Below are 9,905 nucleotides of genomic sequence, written 5' to 3'. Positions count from 1 at the left end.
AGGCTGATTTACGTGCCAGAAGACCTAATTTTGGCCCCTGTGCTTCGACAACAACATCGTCGACATCGAGTTCAATGGTGCACCAACGTTCAGGCCTGGAACCTACCGAATTGGCGTAGAATCTGATTCAGTGATGAATCACGATTTCTATTGGAACGACGCGATGGAAGAATGCGGGTGTACAGACGTCGACGTGAACGTTTCGCCCACGCTTGCGTTCCCCAGGTGGACAGATTCGGCCTACAAGATCACCGGACTTAAACCCGATCGAACATCTGTGGGGTGCCCAGGACAGACGGTCGCGACGCCACCCTCAGCCCCAGGCACTTCAGCAACTCGCACAGGCACTGCAGGCAGAGTGGGCTGCGATTGGGCAACACGAGATTCTGAGACTTATTCGTTCGATGCCGAGGCGATGCCGTGCAGTTCTGGATGCCGATGGTGGTCACACGAGGTATTGACTTCAGCGCCACCACACGTCTCCATGTGACACACAAACTGACTTTCCTCGGGTTGGTGTCAAAGACGGATACGTCTGCAGTCCCAGTGTGCAATTTCGCTATATTTCATTCACTCATAAAGCCTACAAGATATTTCAAAATAAACATAAAAATACAGTGGAAATTCCTATATGCGTTTCTTTTTTGGGAGAGTATACATGTATACCAAATGTATACACTGATACTGGCTTCAAGCCATAAAAACTACAGTACTCAGGACAAGTTTCAGTGGTAAAACAATCAAATAGCGGAATGTACATCTGTATTAAATGTTAATCTTCAAATATATGTACTTTTAAGGCACTGTATGTATTTTTATGGTAGAGTATTAGCATACTGATCATACTGTGTATTTTTATATATTCATTTTAGTAAAATAGTGGGTCAAATTCATTTTATTCAGCAGTATAATTGCGTGTGTTTTTAATCATAAACATTTCTGAATAATATTGGTAAAACCTTTTCATGTTGTTTTACAAACCGATTCAGACAACATTCTTCGAATAAAAGTGTGTACATGGATGGATCTGTTTAATTTTATTACAAATTATCTGTACCAAAGTAACTCAAGATAAGGAATATATTTTTCTGTATTATGTTACTGAGAGCCGATAATTTTACAAGCACACCAGCAGTTAAAAAACAATGGTTTGAACTTTATCAATTATTTCCTCATAATACATAAGAAAAGAAATAGATAATAAATGGCTTTTTCAGTGTGGAAGCGTTAGGGCAGCAGACCCTGGGAACCAGGCTGAGCCGTTTTCTGTTCCCGAGTCATTAAAATATCCACGGAAACTGTCGATGTTTATCGAAGACAGGCCAAACAGTGATTCGAACCCCTGTGGTTATAATACATACTATACTCAATATTTTAACAAAGCGCAACACGCGACGCGCGACAACGCGACATTTCATCAAAATGTCGCGTTGTCGCATTGTCGCGTGTCGCGTTTTAGTAAATACGTTATAATACATACTGTACTCAATATTTTAACAAAGCGCAACACGCGACGCGCGACAACGCGACATTTCATCAAAATGTCGCGTTGTCGCATTGTCGCTTGTCGCGTTTTATTAGTTACGGCGGATTTTATAAACTATCACAAGCATGATTACTTTTCGATGTTTGGGGTGGAGCGGAGTGGAGTGGAGTGGAGTGGAGCGGAGCGGAGTGGAGCGGAGTGGAGTGAATGGAGCGAATGGAGTGGAGTGGAATGAGTGAGTGAGTGGAGCGGGGAGTGGAGTGAGGGAGCGGAGTGGAGCGGAGTGAGTGAGTGGAGCAGGGAGCGGAGTGAGTGAGCGGGTGGAGTGAAGTGGAGCGGAATGAGTGAGTGAGAGAAGTGAGTCAGTGAGCGGAGCGGAGAGTAGAGGAATGAAGTGGAGCGGAGCGGAGTGAAGAGGAATGAGTGAGAGTGAATGGAGCGGAGTAGAGTGGAATGAGTGAGTGAGTGGAGCGGAGCGAAGTGGTGTAGAGTAGAGTAGAGGGGTGTGGAGATGAGTGGAGCGGAGTGGGGTGGAGTGAGTCTGTGGTTGGAGCGGGGAGTGGAGTGGAGGGAGGGAGGGAGCGAGCGAGGGTTGGTTTCTGGTACTCCAAGGATACACAACTCTGCTAAGCGATTTGACCGCTTTTAAAATTATAAACATAACATTCCATTTTTATGGCGTTTTCAAAGTCGACCAAAACTGTATTTGAGGTGCTGGATGGTCAAGTGATATTACCATCTCATTCTACCTGGTATCCATCCACTGCTGGCTGAACAAGTCCATCAGCGTCGGACAGGACTGTACCAAGAATCTCTCTGAGGAGCCACACTGTGGAACATAGTGACCCATTCGTGGACATCACTTGATGTTACTCCCGATGTGGCCTGAATTTTAACAATATTTGAGTTTTTTCACAACCTGTGAGCTTGATATGGGTGAAATGTCCAAGTGATGAATATGTATGGTGCTGGGATTAGAACCTACGATCATAGTTATCTGGTGTGACTAAGAGACACAACTTTGCACAGCAACAAATTGCCCCGCCTTGAATGACAGAGCCACCGTGCGCCGTCATTACAATGAATAGTAGCGCGAATAATTTGTCTTCCTGCTAAATCACACTTGATTGGCCAAATACATTTACAATATATACAATAATTTTCAAAGCAACAATGAAAGATTTCCATTAAGTTCAAGAAAAGCAGCCCCCATTATCATTACGCGTACTACTTCATTGTAAAAACCATTGGAGGTAACAAAACACCACTGAAGTGTGAAATAGAGTATAACATTTCCTGCGCATTGACTTTCTACGCATGCGCACCGGTAATCGAAAAGGGCGAGAACGAGACACGCGACAATGCGACATATTTGACCTTGGAAATTGTCGCTATGTCGCGTGGAAGAATAGAAAAAATATTATTCAAAACGCGACAATGCGACAAATGGGCGAAATGTCGCGTTGTCGCGTGTCGCGTTTTGGTGTATTTTTTATCCTCACTTTACTTGTTTTTGACAACGCGACAATGCGACATAGCGACAATGTCCCTTCTAGGATTCCATAACATTGGCTTGGGTGCCTGATGTAAATAACTTTCCAGCGCAGTGGAAAGAATACAATTTGAAAATATGCAATGGTGACCTACATTTTATGAATGATTTGCTGGCGGGCTGGGAGTATATGTTCTCATGTGACAGTGTTTGTAAATGCCTGAATCTGAACTTCTGGAAACATTTGTATGTTCATGTTACCATTGAAATGTTGTTGTTTGTAATTTGAAAGACACTCATGTTTAGTCTTTTCATACAGATAAGCGAAACAAAGGGATTTACTTCAGGTTCTGCTAAGGTTTATGTAAGTATTCTTGGCAAATGTAAAAAGCCCATGTGCAGTGAGTGGTTGCTCGTTTTTCACGAGGAATGTGAACTGTTAATATATTACGCCTGGAATAATATGGTGTAGAGTAAATTTTCTTAAATCAAATTTGGCTGTATTAAGGTTTATATATTGTCCCAATAAACTAAATAACACTGTCTTACAGACTTGCGGAATAACTTAATACACATGTATGGATATACACTTCTTAGTTATACTGTGGAATTGTCATCTGCCAACTTCATCATCATAGTCACCCCTGTATACCAAGACGGCTATATCTTGAGGGTGATAATATTTTGAACATAGGTGTAGAAGGCTGGGACGTGATTGATGTGTAATCATTCCATTTCAGGTCACGGTGGAACAAATCAACAAACGTTCTCTTGGAAAGCTGATAGTAAAGGTTGTAGGACACGAAGGATGGGAAAATACAGAAGTTGAACAAGTAATAAGACGACAAATCCAAACGTGCATCACTCACTTTGACAATTATTCCCCAGATACTTGGACAGATGCGCGAGTAACGTGCCTCGGCATGGACGGATCTGCCTACGTCATTCAGGCAGGTGATGGGAAGAAGAGGTTCATTGTTCGTCTTGATGCACGGGATGAAATTAAATTCGTGGACTTTCAAAAATTAAGTAAATCTTAACCATATCCCTGTATGTTGAGGGATGTATTGATGAAATCTTCTACTATCTACTGTCACACTTTGCATCTGGGATCGACTGGTCCAGTTTCACTTTCTAAAGACTCTAATATATATATCATAACATTTCAACACTTGTAGCTAACAAATTAAGCTTTTAATATTCAATTAATTTTGTATCTCTAAATCTGGAGGAATTAAATAAACCTACCTACCTTCCTACCCAATTGACAGACACCCATTTGACAGACACTGAACTAGAAGGTTAATTAGGGTAACACCTACGGGTATGATGGAACAGTCCACTGTGTAGTGAGTAGAGCAGGGTGAGCCTGAAACAGGTTCGTTACTGAGAAGTTTGATTGTGGGTAAATAGAACTTTGTTGTGATTAAATGGTTTCTCTTCTCAAAATTGATTTTACTATCAATTACTATCGAATATAAAACAGGTTTGTCACTGAGAGGTTTGATTGTGTTTATTGATAGAAAAGACCCCAATAATAGCATATGTACAACAGAAGTTAACTGAGAAAACGTTTTGTTGGAGAGATATAGATATGTACATATTTGAAAACATTCTGATTTGCAGTAAATGATACACCTGCATTGCCATGTAAGATGCGATTAATACAAATCAGTGTTCTAATTTTAACAATACTTTCTAAAGATAGTAACAGTTTATGTCTTTGAGTAGTATACAACGGACATTCAAGGAAGTAATGAAAAACATTCTCACACCCATGGCCACATTCACATGATGCGTCATATTTGAATATTTATTCTAAATAAGTCGTAATTAAGTGCACTCGTCATATATCTTAATATTGTGTGCAAAACATATAACATCTTTATTCCATATGAATAATATTTAGGTCACATTTGTCTTTATTTGATTTATATGATACAACAGTGTCGCAATTTCTATTAGCTAAGCTACTATTTTCAATATGATGATGCCGACTCCCGTTAGACTAAAAGGTTAAACCGAAATGTTTCTGGAAATATACTGTTTATATATTGCAGCAATACAAATTCAAATTACTGTCTTTTCGTCCATCTTTCAAAATAAATAATATAGCTTCAGTTTGTTCCCGTGTTTTTATTTGGACTATTCCATTATGATGTGTAGGTAACAGGTAGTAGATAATCTGTTCACTGAACAGTAAATGTTGTTGTTTTAAGGTGTCTGCGAACTGGCTGTCTGCGTAATGGGAGGACACCAAGTTTTGGTAGCTTCCGTAGTTAATCAGTTTCACTCCTTGCTTAAAGAGTGAGTGAGTGAGTGAGTTTAGTTTTACGCCGCACTATATACAATATTCCAGCTATATGGCGCCGGTCTGTAAATAATCGAGTCTGGACCAGACAACTCCAACGACAAGCATTGGTTACTGAAGACACAACCCGGGACCTCAAGGAAGTTAATGACACGTCAAGGAAGTTAATCAAGTGTTAGTAAATTATATGAGAAATAAACATGTGATTATGTATGTCATGGTGTTCTTGAAAGGTATTTTGAAGTTGGACGAACATGAATACATGACACGTGTCTGAAAAACTTCTATTTGTTCTTTATGCGACGTTTTTGGAAAATGATGAAGGATCAAGAATTAGCTCTAAAACGTCGTGTAAAGAATATGAAGAAGTTGTTATCCATAAAACACGTGGTGTACTCATGTATGGCATGTTGTTGTTTCTAGACGCCTCTTTCAAAGTTTAGAGTACTTTAGAGTAATGTATCACTAAGCACATGAAATTCATCAGCATATAATTGTACGACCATGTCACATACTACAGCGTGTGTCTGAAACACTGAACGACATGAAAGTAAGTGTCATGAAGTTGTGTGTGTGCCTGTGTGACTGCAGGACATATCCTGACCATGGAACCTGGTCTCCCAATCCATCCATCCATCCATCCATCCATCCATTAAATGGAGATTAAAACTGGCATGACATTGATTCATTCTCACGTCTCCGCTAACACCCTTGTGGCGAGCCAACAATGTAATCACAGGCTGCCACTACACATATTCTTTACATTCACCCCGAACAAACACAAACACACACAAACACACACAAACACACACACACACACTCTCTCACTCTCTCTCTCTCTCTCTCTCTCTCTCTCTCTCTCTCTCTCTCTCTCTCTCTCTCTCTCTCTCTCTCTCTCTCTCTCTCTCTCTCTCTCTCTCTCTCTCTCACTCTCTCACTCTCTCTCTCTCTCTCTCTCTCTCTCTCACTCACTCACTCTCACCCTCAAATACCTCATGCCTCTACTCAGGCTATTTATGTGCTGAACGAAAATGAGTTTGTTGTGAGAGAATTCAATATTTAGTGAGCTGTTGGCAAAATGTGTATGCATGCGTCAGTTGCAATCGGCTATTGTGTACACCAAATCAGTAGCGTACCTGCCATTAGGCACTGTAGGCACGTGCCTACACCTAATTATTTCGGCATTTTTGTACTTGTGGTATGTTATGGATATGTTATTTTTCGAGAGCAGTCTCCGTTTCTATGAAAGGTGGATAACTCTGCTACTTTGATGCCAACATGGTGTCTAGCACGCCAAAAACAACTGACAAGTATTTCAAGATTTCATCCGTGAAAGATGATACTAATGAGCTTGCTCCCCAGCCAGAGGAGAAGAAAGTATCCGTTCCAGAGTCCCATGCACCACCATATTTAGATCCGGTCAATTATGAAAATGGTTTGGCTGATCAGGAAAAGAAACATTTCCTTTCATCGAAATGGCAAGATTGTCACTTGTTCAAATTATGTTAGATAAAGTAATCAGGAGCTAGCATTCTAGCGTTCAGTATGTATTCACGACATTACATGCAACAGTTGGCTTCAGCCGTTATAACCAGTACTAGTCTACAGATCTACAGACTCGTACGTCCAGGTGTGCCTACACTTCATTTCTTTCCTGGGTACGCCCAAGTTGGTAACTATCAACTCAAGCATCAGATCAACGTTTGCTTCTTACTGCCCCCAGCAAGCAATTGCAATCCAAGAGCATTAGTGAATGAGATAGATACGATTTTAAGCCACATCGGTAGTATTTCAGCTATATCCTGACTAAAACATGTTATACATTCATTTCACATAAAGTTAAATTATATAATCTGTCAAAAAAATACAGTAATAACTTCTAGAATAGCACAGATGTACATATAGATGTATAGTTTCACGCCTCTAAAAACGGTAAACTTTACAGTAAGTTATCACCATGCACATGCAATTCATCAGCATATGATTGTACGACCATGTCACATACTACAGCGTGTGTCTGAAACACTGAATGACATCGAGGTGAGTGTCATGTAGTGTTGTGTGTGCCTGTGTGACTGTAGACCATGGAACCGTGTCTCCCAATCCATCCATCCATCCTGGGAGATTGTATGTCTTGTTCTCAAAACATTGTTTGGAATTTCTCACTGTTGACATCTTTACGACAATGGACAAAACCTCTCGCGAACTAGTATTTTCCCCTTCAACATGTAAATGGAAGTTAATGATTGTTCCATATTTTAACTAAAAATGTGATTCATGAAGATTACTTCTGGCGGCACAGTGGAAAAATATTGCAAAATATACATAATTTCGGAAAGCGCACGTAAAATTTCCAAAGCAAGCTCTCCGAGAAAACACTGAATGGAAAACATGGGAGGCGTTAAGTTCGTGGCTCTATCTTTATTAAAATCTTCAAATTACACAACATAATTCTGATCGCTATATGCTTCGTTAAGTCAAAATTACGTACCATGTGTATTTTTCAGGATATTTCCAACAATCACATACTGCCTTAAACCAATTTAAGTACTAAGGATTACATGTAACAAAGCACCGCAATCCTTCGAAACATCCATCGACAGAGGATAGTCTTCTTGCAGGCGGTTACCCTCTTTCTTGCAGGCGGGTATCCTCTTTCTTGTAGGCAGGTACCCTCTTTCTTGTAGGCGGGTAGGGCGGCATCCTTGTTGTTGGCTTACCCTCTTACTTGTAGGCGGGTACCCTCTTGCAGGCGGACAGATATCCTTTTGTAGGCGGGTACCCTCTTTCTTGCAGGCGGGTACCCTCTTTCTTTTAGGCGGGTACCATCTTCCTTGCAGGCGGGGTATTATGACTAACAGAAGCTTCTGATATGGCAAAAATCGTACTTTGAAATATGTTTTTATCAGAGATTTATTAGGTTTATAGAAAATGTGTAATCTCAGCAATGGTGGGTTTCTGTACACCAAAATCAAATGGCATAAATCATACCTGTAGTTGATACACGAATGGTTGTGGCCAAATGTGCACACATGCCGTTATCTATGCAAGAGAAGTCGTGGAAGTTGTAGCTTGTGATCAAGCTATCAAATCACAGCATCAAATACAGCACAGATTCATGAGTATTACTGAAGCATCCACTCGAACTTTGAGCGCTTTTATAACTCTCAGTACCCCGTGCTATGGTTAGTATGATATGGCAGTTTGATGGGGTAAGTTTATTGAAACCAAAATGGCCAAAGAGCGATAAACAATTCTGATTTTAGGGCCGCTTCACATCGCATAGGAATTATGTGCATGCTATGTGAAGCTGCCCTGTTGTGAATTTCAATATCTACAAAATGTAGTTATTACTCATTTTTTAAAACTCACATTTATACTGAACGTTATTTATCATGTGTTAGTGTTAAGAAATTTAGAATATCTTTAGCTCGTTTACGTTGTTTATTGGAAATATACAAGGATGGAGAACTGAGCCCTGCTGCACTCCTGAACATGTGTTCACAGATTTATGCCCCCCCCCCCCCCACACACATACACACACGTCAGTGGAATGCTTGATGTGTGAACTTGTGTGATAATGTCACATTTATGTGTGGAGTGATGATGTCTGTAGTGAACTTTAAAGATGTGTGAATTATGAACATTTGAACTACTAATGAATATTTGATCACATATCAACAACTGAATGTATGATTATCACACTATATATTATTACTACATATTGATACAAATATAATAAAACATATTAAAGATATATTAGTTTGTATGTTCTTATTTGAATTTGACCTATGGCCCTTTTGACTTAACTCTATGGCCCTTTTGACTTTCCTTAGGCCCTTCGACTTTTCTTTGGCCCTTTTGACTTTTACAATGTTGACCCTTCTGTCCCTTGGCCCTTTTGACTACAACCCAACGAACATGTCGATTCATCAACCAACACTTCTTTGAGTGGCATTTTATAAGTTGGGAAGTACAATATATACTAGGCACATAAAGAAACTGCGCATACAAAAATTTAAAATCTAAATTTATCAAACCTGTGTAGACACATAAGGACTTAAACTCAGAGATTAGTGACATGTCTCCAACATGCATGCACGTGCCACGTTCCGTGACGTCAGTGGGTTCGTCCTTGAGACGTGCAATGCGTTGTTGCACGTGCATTCCGGGAAAGAGAAACAGAGCAAATGAATGCCACACAATACTGTCACTTTGGAAAGCTCAACCCCTGCCCTTGCGATCGTTCAAAAAATTAAACGGCTATTGAAACGCATAGCATGCCAAGGCTCACGTCTTCACAACGTCATGAGGCGATTGTGATGGTCCGTGGGGGAATGTCTCAACGACAAGTGGCTGCACTGGTGAGACGCTACCAGAACACAAATGACGTCATCGATCGGCCACGTTCTGGACGTCCACTTGTAACAACGCCAAGGCAAGACAGATGGATAAGGGTGACCCATCTGCGCCACATGTTTCAGACTGCAGTGAGGACTGCCCGAACCATCCCAGGACTTCGCCGTATCCACCCCAACACAGTTCGACAACGTTTACGTCATCACGGGATCGGATCAGGACGTCCCGCCATTCGGCCTATCCTGACACAACGTCAT

General features: G+C 40.7%; 1 long non-coding RNA gene across 1 annotated transcript; it reads left to right on the top strand.

The window, feature by feature from the left end:
* The first annotated feature begins 3,057 nt into the window (after nucleotides 1-3,057).
* On the top strand, nucleotides 3,058-3,790 carry LOC124272593. The gene is made up of 2 exons (XR_006897365.1): nucleotides 3,058-3,342; nucleotides 3,719-3,790. It is a non-coding gene; the product is annotated as an uncharacterized LOC124272593 (long non-coding RNA).
* The last annotated feature ends 6,115 nt before the right edge of the window (nucleotides 3,791-9,905 follow it).

The sequence above is a fragment of the Haliotis rubra genome, unplaced genomic scaffold (genome assembly GCF_003918875.1).
Source record: "Haliotis rubra isolate DU_JTF1 unplaced genomic scaffold, ASM391887v1 Scf1708, whole genome shotgun sequence".
Lineage (NCBI taxonomy): Eukaryota > Metazoa > Mollusca > Gastropoda > Lepetellida > Haliotidae > Haliotis > Haliotis rubra.
Note: the sequence above shows the minus strand (reverse complement) of the source record. Positions and strands in the feature narration are given on the sequence as shown.